Source organism: Ornithorhynchus anatinus, chromosome X1, assembly GCF_004115215.2.
Source record: "Ornithorhynchus anatinus isolate Pmale09 chromosome X1, mOrnAna1.pri.v4, whole genome shotgun sequence".
Classification (NCBI taxonomy): Eukaryota; Metazoa; Chordata; class Mammalia; order Monotremata; family Ornithorhynchidae; genus Ornithorhynchus; species Ornithorhynchus anatinus.
The window spans coordinates 10755371-10772730 of NC_041749.1; the positions used below are offsets into that span (position 1 = coordinate 10755371).

A 17360-nucleotide genomic window follows, 5' to 3' on the forward strand; every position below is an offset into this window, starting at 1 on the left:
CTTAGTACAGTGTTCTGCATGTGGTAAGCGCTCAATAAATACAGCTGACTGGCTGAGTGACTTTCCATGAGGCGCTGTAGGAGAAGGAATCCAAGACACACCTCGAGAGTGGGCAGTTTCCCCTGAAACTGGACTGTGTGTGTCGGTGGACCTGGAATGCAGGGAGGGGGGTGAGGCGGAAGGGGGAATCTGGAATGTGCATGAATTTAGAGGCCAGGAGAAAAAGGTAAAAATAAAAAAAAAAAAAGCCAAATCAGATTTGTTCTGATATCAAAAAAGGAAATCATTGTCATCATCATCATCACATCTATTGAGTGACGACTCTATTCAGTGGTCCGTGCTACAAGCTTAAGAAAGTACAATGAAAGAGGATGACAGCTCGGGCCTTGAGGAATTTCCAATCTAATGGAGGATTCATCTCCGCCTAAACTCTTAGGATAACTGGAAGGCGTTGAACAATCTTTGTGGAACAGAAGCTCCTCTATTCCCTCCTGCCAGTTCTACTAACTAGCTCTGAGCTTTGACTGGTTCCTTGCTTGATCCAATCTCTGAACAAGTTAGAGCCTGATAGAACCCATGATGGAGAATTCAAATTACTGCATGCTCCAAAGCTATTCCATGAGTCAGGAGGGAGGGTAATTCCTTGTTTAGACCCAGTATAAGAGTTGGACATTTCTTTAGATTTGATTTCTTAACTTCCCCAGATGAGAGTTGCAGGTCACAGGCTTCTTTATAAAGTTGGCTATTCTGGGTGATGCCTTCAGACATTGTAATCCTCTGGTCTGCTTGGTAAATGCTGGTATTGTGTCAGTGTTGGGAATGATCAACTAATGGTTGTGATTGCCGCTGTGTGCCGAGATTCAACTATTCTGTCATCCTCACGGCATCCGTTTGGTATCGTGCTGCATTCCAGAAGATTGCGAGACCCCCTGAATCTATCTCTCTGCATTTCCTACTGATTCCCCAGGCCCTCGAGACTCAGTTCACCCTTGGGGACTTCATCCCTGGGGGAAAGCATTTTCAGATTTAGGGCTAATGATAGTGTTCTGCCTTGCTCTGCAGGAAATCTGAAGTCACTGCTTAATCCTGGATGTTCTTTTGCTCGGAATGGGGCTGAGGCTATCACGGAAGCAGTGTGTCCTTCAGGGAAAGCAGGAACACTGACTCACACAGCTCAATGGAGACTGCTAATTAGATAACATCGTGACAAGGCTTGGAGAAGTCCTAGCCAGACTGGCTCCCAGAGAGACTAGCTGTAGGCATGGGATGCTGAGGCAAAAAGGACATTCAGAATGATGGGGGAGGAAAAAAGAGAAATTATCATCCAGAATAACAGTAGGGGCAAGAGATAGGGGCAAGGGGAAAGATCCGCCCTTTCCTCTCCACCCAAACGGCTACCTTACTATTACGGGCTCTCGTTATATCCCGGCTAGACTACTGTGTCAGCCTTCTCTCTGACCTCCCTTCCTCCTCTCTCGCCCCGCTCCGGTCTATTCTTCACTCCGCCGCCCGGCTCATCTTCCCGCAGAAACGATCTGGGCACGTCACTCCCCTTCTTAAACAACTCCAGTGGTTGCCTATCGACCTACGCTCCAAACAAAAACTCCTCACTCTAGGCTTCGAGGCTCTCCATCACCTTGCCCCTTCCTACCTCTCCTCCCTTCTCTCTTTCTACCGCCCACCCCGCACGCTCCGCTCCTCTGCCGCCCACCTCATCGCCGTCCCTCGGTCTCGCCCATCCCGCCGTCGACCCCTGGGTCACGTCCTCCCGCGGTCCTGGAACGCCCTCCCTCCTCACCTCCGCCAAACTGATTCTCTTTCCCTCTTCAAAACCTTACTTAAAAATCACCTCCTCCAAGAGGCCTTCCCAGACTGAGCTCCTCTTCCCCCTCTACTCCCTCTGCCATCCCCCCTTTACCTCTCCGCAGCTAAAGCCTCATTTTCCCCTTTTCCCTCTGCTCCTCCACCTCTCCCTTCCCATCCCCACAGCACTGTACCCGTCCGCTCAACTGTATATATTTTCGTTACCCTATTTATTTTGTTAATGAATTGTACATCGCCTTGATTCTATTTAGTTGCCATCGGTTTTTATGAGATGTTCTTCCCCTTGACGCTGTTTAGTGCCATTGTTCTTGTCTGTCCGTCTCCCCCGATTAGACTGTAAGCCCGTCAAACGGCAGGGACTGTCTCTATCTGTTGCCGACTTGTTCATCCCAAGCGCTTAGTACAGTGCTCTGCACATAGTAAGCGCTCAATAAATACTATTGAATGAATGAAAGATAATAATGATAATAATAACTATGGTATTTGTTAAGCATTTTCTATGTGTCAGGCACTGTACTAAGCATTGGGGTGCTTACGAGCAAATTGGGTTGGAGACAGTCCCGCTCTGGCATGGGGTTCACAGTCGTAATCCCCATTTTACAGATGAGGAGAAGGGATTTGCCCAAGGTCACACAGTAGACAAGTGGAGGGATTAGAACCCTTGACCTTCTGACTCCCAGGCCCGAGCTCTATCCACTAAACCATGCTGCTTCTCTAAAGAGATGTCCCTGGTGTGAAAATGAAGCTCTACAGGGACACATGAGTCTTGTAGATCCGGCTTTGATTCAAGTCATTATTCTCTGTTTTCAATTCAAGGGGAAAGAGCTAGTGCAGAGATAGTTAAGGGCATCATTCAAATGCAGTTTTGAAAACAATGTGATCATTAGAGAAAAGAAAACCTGGTCACATTCATGGGCCTGGGAAACAAATTCAAATTGTTTTACCAAATGCCTCAGGCTCAACAAATGCATAATGGATTCTGCCAAGAACTGTTCTCTTTAATTAAAAAGCAAACCTTCATTTCAAGGTTTACAGGGTTTTAAATCATCGAGCTTCCATTCATGTTTGTTTTTATTATGCCTTAACAGACTATTTGCATGTAAGGATTACCAGGTAAGACTTGTTCTACAAGACTTTTTCATTGAAAATAAAAGCAGCAAATTCCATCTGCAGAAGTCCGGGAGAACCACAATCTGGTTTTGCATTTTTATGGCTGAAGTTGCAATAATTTCCCAATTTAACAAAACCAATTCTTCTATCCCTAGACCAAATGTTGGCAGGGGCTTCCAGTGAAGAGAGTTTCAGGATTAAATCTATCTGTTTTGAGAACCCTTCAAGACTTTGTTAATTAAACTCTTGTAAATGATTATAAAATGAAAGGTGAGAGGACATATTATTGTATTCATTTTGTGTTATGTCTTCTTTGAAAACCTATCTCCCAGAATTGTGACTTGAAAAGAGCTTAAGGGAAATACACTCAAATATAACAATAACAATTATAATTGTTAAGCACTTTTGATGTACCGAGCACTGTTCTAAGTGCTGGGGTAGGTAGACGTTAATCAGGTTAGACACAGACCTCGTCCTACAGGGGACTCGCAATCTAAGTAGGAGGGAATAGGATTTTATCCTATTTTACATTTGAGGAAACTGAGACACAGAGAAGTTAAGTCATAATGACGGCATTTGTTAAGCGCTTACTATGTGTCAAGCACTATTGTAATTGCTGGGGTAGATACAAGTAGGTTGGGCACAGTCTTTATCCCCATTTTACAGATGAGGGAACTGAGTCACAGGGAAGTTTAAATGACATGCCTAAGGTCACACAGCAGACAAATTGGGGGGTTGGGATTAGAAGCCAGCTCATCTGACTCCCAGGCCTGTGCTCTATCCACTAGAATATGCTGCTCCTCGTGCCAGGCACTGTACTAAGCTGTGGAGTATATCCAAGACAGATGTTATTTAGAGGTGGATAAGAAATTTGAATATTCTAGACAAAATATAATCTTGTCATGGGTCTTTCTTTGTAGGAGAAGCCTGTTCTGAGTTTTGACACTTTTGAAAAATCTACATTTATTTTGGCTTCCAAATTTTCGCCAGTGATTCTGTTTATGGAATGCAAGGTAGTGACTGAACAAGGAATAGAACAATTGGACAATTCAGACAACTCGATTTCTAATGAGACAACATTTCTGGTACCTGTAGTTGTGAGGAGTCAAGGGAACGTAACCACGTCTGCCCTTTTTACTATTGTCTGTTTAGAGTGATTTTGGCTATTCTTTCTCCTCTTTCAGTCTCTTTTCTCTCTCTTCATTGTATCTAACTTCTCATCATCCATCAATCATCCAAACAATGTGGTCTATTTACCTAATGGATAGATCACGGGCCTGGGAGGCAAAATGACCTGGGTTCAATTACCAACTCTGTCACTTCTCTGCAGTGTGACCTTGGACAAGTTACTTCACTTCTCTGGGCCTCAGTTACCTCATCTGTAAATTGGAATTAAGACTATGAGCCCCTTGTAGAACATGGACTGTGTCCAACCTGATTTCGCTTGGATCTATCCTGGCACTTAGTACTGTGCCTGGCACATAGTAAGCACTTAAAAATACAATCAAAAAATGGTACTTGTTAAGCACTACACAGGCTGAGCACTTTACTAAGAGCTGGGATAGATACAAGATAATGGGTTTGGACATGGTCCCTGTCCCAAATGCAGTTCTAGTCTAAGAGGGAAGGAGAATGGGCATTGAACCCCCATTTTACTGATAAAGAAAGCGAGGCACAGAGAAGGTAAGGGATTTATCCAAGGTTAAACAGGAGGTAAGAGGCAGAGCTGGGTTTAGAACACGGGTCCCACGGGATTCACAGACACATGCTCTTTCCACTAGGCCATGCTGCTTAAAAAATACGGTTTAATGAATGAATGACTGCTTCTCACATTGCTTCTAGGACATAAACCACAGGCCCAGAAGTCAGAATAAATGGATTCTAATCCTGACTCTATGACTTGCTTGACCTAGGGCAAGTCAAATTCACTCCCAAGTGACTCAGTTTCTTCAACTGGAAAAAGGGGATTCAATACCTTTTCAAAGCTATTGACTGGGAAACTGATAAGGGACAGGGACAGTTTCTGACTTGGACATCTTTTATCTCCACCAGCACTTACTACAGTGTTTGACACATAATATACTCTACCTCCCTTGCTATTGAGGGCTACCATCAGTTGTCCAGTACTTAATACAGTGTTTTCACACAGAATGAATGCTTAATAAATTCAATTAGAGATGGATTAAATATTACATTCCTGCCATAGTTGTGTGTTTAGCTGACAGAGATAGTCTCATGAACCTTAAGAGGAAGATTTACAAATGCCAAGACAAGTGAAGAAATACCCTGCCACCTACCTGGCGAGGCAGCCTGCTTAAAGCATCCTGAAAGAAAAACTAGTTTTCCATTAACCAGGTCTACCAAGAACTTAGAACAGTGCTCTGAGCACTCAAGAGATACCATTGTTTGAGTCTCTTACCATGAAGTTAGGCAAGTAGGAGGAGGAAAATCCTGGATTACTATGAGAGTGAACTGGAAACCTATCATTTCTCTCCATGACCAGCTGCTATAATTTCCTACATTACTACATCCTTCTCACTGTTTCTGGAACTTCTGTTAAAATAGGAAAATCCTTATAACTGAAATGAAATGCATTTTAGGACTTTATCATCTCTGGGTGTCCAGATTGCTTGATTTGTTTTTCATTTTTATACAAACAAAATAAGTTATTTGGCATTCCTTTTAGGAAATGCACACAAGAGAAACTTAAATATAAATATAACAAGAGAAATCTGGTGATAACCATATAGATATGAGTTTTCAACTCACTAGATATGGAGGCAGGAGATTTTGTATGAGAGGTAAGTTTTCTTGATCATTTTTTAATTGCCTTCAAGATTAGTCTGACCAGTTAACTGAGAAAGAAATCAAACACCTCATAAATAATCAAAAAATGAAACTAACATCTAATCCCTACGGACAATATACACATTATATGTATAATGTTCACATTATACACTCTACAAAGAGACGAGCTATTTACAAATGATGATCATCCCATCTGCTTTTTCCATATAATATGTTTACTCTAATGCCTTTTAAGAATACCTGGCCCCTGATTGTGATACTCCTCTTACATAGTACTCTCTTTTAATGAGCTGAAACACCTTCGAACATCTAAAAGTTTTCATTCCTGAGGGAAGACTGAATGTACCATCAAAAATCATCATATATTGTGTGACACTTGAAAAATAACTATATTTTCAGTTTTAATAATAATAATAATAATGTTGGTATTTGTTAAGCGCTTACTATGTGCCGAGCACTGTTCTAAGCGCTGGGGTAGACACAGGGGAATTAGGTTGTCCCACGTGGGGCTCACAGTCTTAATCCCCATTTTACAGATGAGGGAACTGAGGCACAGAGAAGTTAAGTGACTTGCCCACAGTCACAGTTTTAATTCCACTCTTCTCCTTAGGATTTCACTGTTTAGCCACAAATAATGTTAATTTCAAATCTGCAACCCTGTATTCTCAACTAACAAAACAGAATGTGGCTCAGTGGAAAGAGCCTGGGCTTGGGAGTCAGAGGTCATGGGTTCTAATTCCAGCTCCGCCGCTTGTCATCTGTGTGACTTTGGGCAAGTCACTTAACTTCTCTGTGCCTCAGTGACCGCATCTGTAAAATGGGGATTAAGATTGTGAGCCCCATGTGGGACAACCTGATCACCTTGTATCCCCCAGCGCTTAGCACAATGCTTTGCACATAGTAAGTGCTTAACAAATACCATTATTATTATTATTGTTATAGTAAGGTAGCCATCTATACTCATCCCCAACCAGTAACATTAACAATAGGTCAGTACACCACTCTGTCATAACCTACCCCTTCGGAAGGTACTGGTCATTTTTATCAGGGTAAATATCAATTTGGGGAAATCTGTTATGCACACACATCTCCCCATTCCTCAGAAGTCTCTAATGGTCACTCATCCATCTCTGCATCAAGCAGAAACTCTTCTCCAATTGATTTTAGGCAGTCAACCTTCCCCCTACTTCTCCTGTTCCTCTCCCACACAATCCAGCCTGCACAATTTGCTACTCTAAAACCAGCCTACTCACTGTACCTCAATCTGACCTCTTTCACTATTAACCCTTTCCACACACCTTTCCCCCTGTCTCCAGCTTCATCCCTCTTTATATCTGACAAACCACCACTTTCTCTGTCATCAAAGACCTTCTAAATTTACAAATCCCCAAGGAAGTCTTCCCTGAGTACTTTCTCATATTTCCATTTTATTTACTTCTATCTGGATCCCTTAAGTGTTATATCCCCTAGACTGTAATCTTGTTATAGGCAAGAATGTGTCTACCAACTCTGTGTATTGTACTCTCCCAAACACTTAGTGCTCTGAATATAGTAAGTTGTTCAGCTAATATCACTGATTAACTGATTTTCACCCACCCTAGCCCCATTGCAATTTTCCCTTCCGTAATTTGTTTCGGCATCCATCTCTTCCTCTAGGCTGCAAGGGAAAGGATCAGGTCTACAATTCTGTTCTACTCTCCCAAGCATTTACTTTGCACACAGTAAGGATTAAATAAATATCACTGATTGATTGGATTGAGACCAAGCTGACTGTATAGAGAGCAGTTTTCATGGCCTGCATTCTCTGTGACCATAAAATTAAGGTTATACCTAATTTCCAAACTGGTGGCTACCATTAACATCAAGGACTCGGCACAAAGTCTCTTCCTGCATCCCTTATTCAGTTTGACGAATCAAGGTCTGTTTCAAATGATGGCATGAATGGAGCCTGGGCCTCAGCTACTCTATCCTCCCAAGCACTCATTTTCAATTTTGTTGGACCTACTAATGGCAACATTATTAATACTCATCTAATTAAAAATCTAATTCTTACCTAACTCAACTAACCAAGAGATGCTGCTATAGATCTTGATCTTAAACTATTTGTGTTGGCATTTCCTGCCTCAGCAAAATCCTAAAAAGGGTAAAATGAAGAAAAGTGGCTTGACTTTTGACTTACCCTGAATAGATTGTATTTAATTAATTAGAACTACTGCTGAAAAGGAATTCTCCCTATACACCATTAGATATTAATAGATTACTGTAGTCTTCCCCTCCGAGCTTTCAATAGCATCTAAAAATGAATGAAATATACAATTGGCTCAGTGGAATAAATTAACTATATTGATGCATCTTTATATCTTGATGAAAAGATGGTAAAAGTCCATTCATCCTGCATAAAATTTGACAAGACTCTTCAGGTGGGCTAGGGGGACTTGCCCCTATTTGGCTTTACTTAATAAAAAATATATTTCTTTTGAATGTTGACCTCCTGTATACACTTCAGTTTATGAATAAAGAGATGATCAATCTGACTGAATGTGCTTCTGAGAATAATGAGACGACTGAAAGTGGTTGTGATCGAGCACGTTTGTGTCGAATACCACATAACAAGAGGAGTGAAGCTGGGAATGAAGACAAAATACTTTAACTCTGATTCCAAATTGGCAATGCCTATTGATGGATCATCTTTCCTTTACAAACTCTAAAATAAAAGGTTTTTTTCAGCATCTCAGAGCCGCTTGTAACAATAAAGCAATGGGTTTTGTGAGTAACTCTTCTATTACAGTGACAAGCACATCCAAAGTTTTGAACATAAGATTTGGATATTAAGCAACTAACCATGCTTTGGGAATGTGAATTAAGAATCATTTCACAAGCCCCCTCAGCCTGGGAGAATCTCTGGGAAACCCAGGGAGGGATGAAAGGATCAGATTTTAATTGCTTCTCGGTGAAAAGACTACTGGGTGAAATTTGGCTTCTTAAGAACTAATAATGATAATGACAGCAATAATAATAATAACTGTGGTGTTAAAGTGCTTCTGTGTGTCAAAGACTGTACTAAGCTCTGGGTTAGATGATGATGGCATTTGTTAAGCACTTACTATGTGCCAAGCACTCTTCTAAGTGCTGGTGGGGGATACAAGGTAATCAGCTTGTCCCACATGGGGCTCACACTCTTCATCCCCATTTAATAGATGAGGTAACTGAGGCACAGAGAAGTTAAGTGACTTGCCAACAGCCACACAGCTGACAAGTGGCAGAGTCGGGATTAGAACCCATGACCTCTGACTCCCAAGCCCAGGCTCTTTCCGCTGAGCCACACTGCTTCAGTTTCCACATGGGACTCACAGTCTAAGCAGGAGGGAGAACGGATACTAAATCCCCATTTTGCAGATGTGGCAACTGAAGCACAGAGAAGTTAAGTGATTTGTCCAAGGTCACCTACCTAAGTGGCAGATCCGGGATTAGAACCCAGGTCTTCTGGCTCCCAGGCCCCTGCTCTTTTCACTGGGCCGTGACATAACAATTGTGTCCCCAAACCCCAAGGAATTGTAAAATATCCTGGAACATGGTCAGTCTATCCAAGCTGAGGAACCCATTAGCAGGGAGGCACTGCATATTCTTGGCTTTTGCTCCCCAGTAGCACATTCCAACCTTTGTGGACCTCTGGTTCCAACACTTCTCAAGAGGGAATGAAAGGTCAAATGCCCAGCCTGGAGTCAAAGGTCACCTATAGCACATTCATTTTTACCTAATTAAATACTATAATGACTAAAGTATCTACTGTTTCAGAAAGCACACGGGTGCTGGATCGTTTCTGGTAAAGTAACCTGCTCCTCCATCTCTTCAAATCAGGTCTGTGGACAAGAATTCAGACTCTTAGAGGTTAGAGAAGCTGAGTTATGTATGGCAGCCATCTCACAAAAGTCTGATAAAGACTCAAGCCCAGCTCTCTCTTCTGAAGTATTTCCCGACTGTTTTGCCAAAACGAGGGAATCCGGGACTATCTACCTGTAGTAACTGCAATGCGAAACTGCAGGTACACAGAAAAGTCAGATGGGGGTTGTTGTCTTTTTAAATGACTAGGTAGCGGGGACCCTTAATTTTGTTTGGCAGATTTTATGAATTAATGTGATTTAAAGTTAGTTGAAGAAAAATCAACTGTTGATTACTCAACCTATAAAAATAGATGGAAGAGTCAACTGCTTCTGATTCTGTCAATGGTTTTCATTAATACAACACCGAGGAGTTCTGGAACACCAGGTGATACTCTGAAAAAACTGGATGTAGTTATGCATTTCCAGAGGAACAAACAATCCCAAATGTCCCATCTGAATGGAACATTCTATACAAATGACTTTATTTATAGACTGACAAAGGCTGTTTCCTGCATCTGTTTTTACACCAAAAGGGAAATCACGAAGTTACTTGAAAGCACGGAATGTTTGAACTTTCATACAATACGCATTTTCTATCTCATTCATAACAAGGATGGTCAGAATCAAATTAATATGTTTTCATATTCTATCAATCAGAGGTATTTATTAGGCATTTACTGTGTGCAGAACACTGTATTAAGCATTTGGGAAGTTCAGTTTGTTGGTAAACATGATCCCTGTTCAATCAATCAAAGGTATTTATTGAGTTCTTATTGCATACAGAGCTTGTGAGACCACAATACAATAGAGCTGATAGACACCTTTCCTGTTCACAGTAAGAAACAATTTAATTTGGTCAAGGACCGCCCCTTACCCACATGAGGTTTACATTTTAAGGAAGAGGGAGAACAGGGTTAAATCTCCATCTTACAGATGAAGGAATAATAATAATGATAATGATGATATTTGTTAGGTGCTTACTATGTGCCAGACACTGTATTAAGCGCAGGGGTAGATACATTGGACACAGTCCCTGTCCTAAAAAGGGATCCCAGTCTCAATCCCCATTTTACAGATGAGGAAACTGAGGCACAGAGAAGGTAAATGGCTTGCCCAAGGTCACACAGCAAACACGTGTTGGAGTTGGAATTAGAACCCATGACCTTCTGACTCCCAGGCTCATGCTCTCTCCACGACACCACACTGCTTGAAGATATCTGGACAAGATCAGAGTTTTTGAGGAAGTCTACGTAAGTTCTCAGAGATAGAGAGAATGAGGGGAAAAATTAGAGTTAAGGCCTCAGATGAGTGGAGTGAAGCAAGAGGAAAAAGCAAAGTTCTGAGGCCAAAATTTCCAAATCACTTAAAATATTTCCTTCAGAGAAATCCTACTTCCTGGGACACCCTCAAAAAAACTTCAAAATCACTCAAAAAGAATGTCAAAGTGGCACCAAATGAAGCAGGCTTAGGGAATTAGAATGATGATTGCTTTATTGAAGCCTTTGAGGCATTAATGATGTCTTTAAAAAAAAAAACCCTGTAGAGTACTAAATGTTCAGCATCCCTCGGCATTTTAACATGTCAATAGCTTTATCAGCCTGTCAAGTCACATCAGGGGTACTGTGAAAGACCAGCTATTTGACACTTCTGAAAATGGATCAAAACTCTCCCAAATTAATCATCACATACTTCCACCATCCATTTTAAGGTAGTCTCCAGTGTTGCACCTGGAGAGTTTCCAGTCCTCTACCAGTCCCAACTATGGGAGGGAGAGTCAAGCAGAGGCCTACCCATTCCATTCCTAGCTTGGTCAGTGGCTAGCTAGTGGAAGGCCATCTGTTACAAGTCAAAACTCACCTGTGCTGGGCAGCGGCGGAATGGGAGGGAGTCGAGGGTGGAGACTCAGGTTTACTGTGTGGAAGGAGGCAATGCTAAACCCCTTCCATATTTTTACCAAGAAAACTCCATGGAAACACTACCAGACTGATTGTAGATGAAGCTGGCACATTCTGGGAGAGAGCGTCCATGACCTCACTATGGGTCGGACATGACTCAACAGCATAAGACAACAACAACAACAACTCCTTCCCGAAGCCTTTTCCAAAATAAGACTACCACATTGGATTTTGCTTTTAGTTTCAACAGAGCACTGGCTGCCGTTTCTGGGGAAGGGGCAATTCTTTACTTTGCTAATTAAAAAAGAATGAAGTATATAAGAAGTTTTCCTTCAGCCTCTCTTTAGCTTCGCCACTTGTCTGCCATGTGACCTTAGGCAAGCCACTGTGAACTGTGAACCCTATGGGGGATAAGAACTGTGTCCAACCTGATTAAGCTTGTATCTACCTCAGTCCTTACAACAGGGTTTGACACATAGTAAATGCTTAACAAATACAATTATTACAACCATAATTTAGGAGTTGAATCACCTGAGTAAAATGCCAGCTCTCACATGCTGTTCAAAAATCCAAATAAGCAATGGAGGAAAGGGCATGGTGAAAAAGCCTAATAGTTAAAGGTGTAAAAGGTACATCTTTTATTTTAAATAATGGGAGGTATAGCATTATAATTCTTGACTGACTTACAATGAAGGGACAACTTCTGTCCATTTTACCAGTGAACAAACCCAAGTGTTTATAAGGTAATTGACTTGTACAAAATACAGCAGTGTAGGGTCACTGAACCCCAAACTTGTAGGTTTTTATACTTCCTTAGTATTTACTCAATATGAGTAGCACTCTCCATCATTTCAGTTCTCTACGTTTGTCACATAAAAATGTGCCTCATTACAGCATAAAAATGTGGTACTAAATATAAATTCTGAACTAAAGACTTGCCTTGAATAAGAAACAAGGGTGTACTACTGTGACTTGTTGGTGATGTTCTGGGGGGAATTTAAAAAAATTATTTAGTGTTCTCTTTTATGCATCTGAATCTTTACAGGCAAAAGGAATGACTTCAGGGATGCTGAATTGGAATGCAGCTTCAAAACTGAGTTGGAACAATGCACTTTGAGCAGGTGTTTCTGCTGTTGATTTTATTTTTATGGTATTCATAAAGTGTTACTTTGTGTCAAGCAGGGTTCTAAGCACTAAGGTAGATATAAGTTAATCAGGTCAGACACAGTCCCTGTCTCAGATGGAGCTCACTGTGCAAGTAGGAGGGAGAAAAGGAATTGAATACCCATTTTATAGATGAAGAAACTAAGACACAGAGAAGTTGATTGACTTGTCCATCATCACACAGCAAAGTGGCAGAGTTGGGATTTGAAAAATATATTAGAAAATGAATTAGATATATATTTAGAATATATATATTTATATTAGACATATATTAGAAGACATATTAGAAAGATATTTTTGATATGTTGAGAAATATTGCCATTTGTGTGATGTGATAACTTTATCTAGCCCAATTAACTCAATGCCCAAAATTCTTACATGTTGTATAGCTCATAAACAGTTGCTGATGGGACACAGCTAAGTATTTAATTTATCCTTCAGTGAAAAATTAGTGGTTTTAGGTTCCATTCTACCATCCATTGAGCTTCTTCATGAACCACGTACCAGCTACATAAAAAAAAAAAAACGTAAAGAATACCTAACCTTCATTGCCTAGCTAATTGATATTGGAGTGGATCAGACCAATGATTCTGCCTGCAATTCTGCTTTTGACGGTGATCTCAGGGAATATTTGATTTAATGTTAATCTCTCATATTTGAGGATTATCACTACTAAAAGTTTCCTCCAATACTTTATCATATTTTTTCACCCTCTTATCCAAATGCTTCTTTAAATTCAAATCTATTAGTGTTATGTTAGCAGCTCTTATGAAAGACTTGATTGGCCTGGCTTTGCAATCAATGGCTAAAAGGAAACTTTGGTTTGCCTCTGGATTCCATTCATCCGTGCTAACTGATTCCCCAATTAACGAGACATTGGAGTAGCTTAATGTAATTTCTCCAAATGATTTGAATAATGGACTTCACATTGAGTTCAAAAAAGATCCCAGATTTAAGAGGTTTGTGGCAACTTGGAGGTTAGGATTAGAATTCAAAATAGCCTAGAAAAGATAAATACAGAGAAAGGGATGAGTAGAAAAATAATAATCAAGAAAAAAATTCAAGATGGAGTATCTAGGGAGAAAGATAAATTGTACAAATTGAAGCAGCTGTGATTTCATACCAGCACAAGAGAAAATGAGTGATATCTCACTCGTTGGCTGTGTGTGACCTTGGGCACACACAGAGAAGCAAAGAAGTGAAGCAGAATGGCCTAGTGGGTAGAGCCCAGGCCTGGGAGTCAGAAGGACTTGGGTTGTAATCTTGACTCTGTGACATGTCTGCTGTGTGATCTTGGGCAAGTCACTTAACTTCTCTGGACCTCAGTTATCTCATCTGTAAAAGGAGGATAAGAGTGTCAGCCCCACCTGGGACAGGGACCGTAGATGACCCAATTAACTCGTATCTACCTCAGCACTTAGAACGGTATAGTTAAGCACATAGTAAGTGTTTAACAAGTACCATGATTATTATTGTCACTTCACTTCTCTGTTGCCTCAGTTCCCTAATCTGTAAAATGGGGATTGAGACTGTGAGCCCCACATGGGACAGGGATTGTGTCCAACCTGCTTAGCTTGTAACTACCTCAAAACTTAGTACATTTATAATAATATTAACAATTATGGTATTTAAGGGCTTACTATGTGTTGAGCACTGTTCTAAGTGCTGGGGTAGATACAGGGTAATAAGATTGTCCCATGTGGGGCTCACATTTTTTAATCCCCATTTTTACAGATGAGGAAACTGAGGCACAGAGAAGTTAAGTGACTTGCCCAAGGTCACACAGCAGACAAGTGGCAGATCCGGGATTCAAACTTAGGACCTCTGACTCCCAAGCCCGGGCTCTTTCCACTAAGCCATGCTGCCTCTCTAAGTGTCTGGGACACAGTGCCTGACAAGTAGAAAGCACTTAAATAGCATGAAAATAATGATAATAATAAAAAATAATAATAATACTATCTATAATAAGAATCACCAAGCCTGGAGACTAGGGATGAGTTAAAGGGGTCAGGAATCATTCAATTGATCAATTAATCATATTTATTGAGTGCTTACTGTGTGCAGAGCATTGTACTGAGCATTTGGGAGAGTATAATAGAGTTGGCAAGACACATTCTCTTCACACCTCAACGAGCTTGTAGTCTAAAGGAGGAGACAGAGATAAATATATAAAATTATGGATTGAGATGTAAGTGCTATGGTGCCTTGGGAGGGGTAAATAAAGGGTACAAACCTAAGTGGACCCTGGAGCAGATTTAGATTGAAATCCTTCAGGACCAGATTAGAAAGTCAAGATTTGGGGATATTTATGCTTATGTCCTCTATGAGGCTTCCTGTTAAAGCCACACTTCGAGCTCATTTACTTGGATCCAATCAAGGCAGGGCAGCTTTGGCTCAGAGCCAGGACGGATAGCTGAAACATGGCAGGAGGAAGGGGATTTCCATGAGCTACTTGGTCCACCAAGAGTATTTTAATAAATGATGGTATTTATCAAACATTTACAATGTATCCAGCATTGCTCTAGTCTCTAGGGACTTCACCCTGTCTCTCAGGACATGGCTCCACCAATCAATCAGTTGGATTTATTGAGTAGTTACTGTGTGCAGAGCACTGTACTAACCATTTGGGAGCGTATGAGAAGCAGCATGGCTTAGTTAAAAGAGCGCGGACTTGGGAATCAGAGGACAAGGGTTCTAATCCCGCCTCCGCCACTTGTCTGCTGTGTGACCTGGAGCAAGTCACTTCACTTCTCTGGGCCTCAGCTACCACATGTGGAAAATGGAGATTAAAAGTGTGAGACTCTCACGGGAAAACCTGATTAGCCTGTATCTACCCCAGAGCTTAGAACAGTGCTTGGCACATAGAAAGCACTTAACAAATACCATAATAATTATTATTATTACAATATCACAGAATTTTAAGATGCATTCCCTGCCCACAAAGAGCCAACAGATTAGAGGGACTAGATGTTTCAGAGGATGTGCCCTTATGGCTCAGAATCCGGCCCAGTGTCTCAGGTTGTGGCTTTGTCTCTCAGATTGGGGTTTCTCGATGTGTCAGGGGGAGGGCGCCTAACAGTGGAATTAGACCTGTGGAGGAGTATGAATTTTCTTTATAAAACATGAACATATCTAGGCAATGGTCCATTTCCAGCAGGGTCCACACATTCCACCCCTTATCATGTTAAAAACAATTTCCACAATGGATATTCCTTTGATGTTTGGGTAAAGTTGTGGGGCCTAGTGGAAAGAGAAGGGGCCTGGGATTCAGGGAACCTGGATTCTAATTCCAGTTCTGCCCCTTGTCTGCTGTGTGACCTTGGGCAAATCACTTCACTTCTCTGAGACTCAGTTACCTCATCTGTAAAATGGGGATTAAGCCCGTAAGCCCCATGTGAGGCATGGACAGTGTCCAATCTGAATAGTTCACGTCTATCCTAGGGCTTACTACGATACCTAGTGCATAGAGTTAAACAAATATCATTAAAAAAAAAAAATGCTCCTGTGTTCCGATGCAATAAACAAATCGTGTTTCAAGAAACTATTTAACCTTCAAGCACATTAAATACAGAGAAATCAAAAAGCAGTAACTACGCAAAGTATGCATCAATTTTGCATAATGTCAGGAGGCTTAACTTCAGCAGCCCAACATTTATTTGACAACTATGGTTCAAAATGAGTTTGCAGTGTCTATGTAAAGAGATGATATGAATACTATTAGAAGCCATGAACTAGTGGAGATAGGTACATTTTACCTCGCTTTCTTATTTAATTTCTACCAAAGCATCTCTACTTTCAGCACTGACAGTTTCATTTACGCCGGCTCTAGCTGTGAGAGCAGAGTGCTTGAAATTGCAGCAGTTCGACACCTCACAGTCTTTACAAGAAAAACAAGCAGTTCAGCCAGAGACCCTCAGTGGGTGAAGGAAAGGAAAGAAAGATCTCCTAAGAACAACTATTTATAGTTTTTTTTTAAAGGCAGACTCCTTACCTCTCTGGCTTCCTTTGCCTCTTTTCACATTTTGATACTCAGATCCACTCCCTCCCACCCACCCTCTCCTTGTTGGGATGAAGATAGAAATAATTGCTTCTCCCCATTCTGCCCATTCCGGTTAGCTGCTGCAGTCCCTGCTTTATTTTCACATGCTCGAGATAGCGTCCAAACGATTTCAATCTCTCTTTTCTCACAGTTGAAGTTGGTAGGAATGGGTTTTGTCAGTATGATAATGGAGATGCCTACTATACGTTAAAGTGGTTTCTAAAATGGACAAATCCCTGTTGCTTTGCAGAGTGCAATGGATCTCATGGGTTTCTCCTCTTCTGTGATAATTAGAACTGCCAAACGGAGGGAGGATTTGTTTTGTTGAGATACTGCTGTACAAAAGTACATTAACATTTATTGAGCTGTCACCTTATGCAGAGTACTATAAACACATGTGGAGATGTAAAGGAAGTGGTAGATATTATTCTTGTCCCAAAAGAGGCTTCAATTTAATGGCGATTTAGGACAGGCACATGAATTCATGTAAACTGTTGACAACACCACCATCCTCCTCCACATCTCATTTTCCCTTCCTTCTGCATCATTTACACTCAGGTCCATGCCTGCTAAGGATTTTGCACTCATCTTACTCCTTCAGCACTGTTTTTTTTTTTTTTAATGGTATTTGTTAAACAC

At 41.1% G+C, this 17360-nt stretch overlaps 1 non-coding gene across 1 annotated transcript; it reads left to right on the forward strand.

Moving 5' to 3' along the window:
- The first annotated feature begins 11333 nt into the window (after positions 1-11333).
- Positions 11334-11470, forward strand: LOC114806686. The gene has a single exon (XR_003754748.1). It is a non-coding gene; the product is annotated as a small nucleolar RNA SNORA7 (small nucleolar RNA).
- The last annotated feature ends 5890 nt before the right edge of the window (positions 11471-17360 follow it).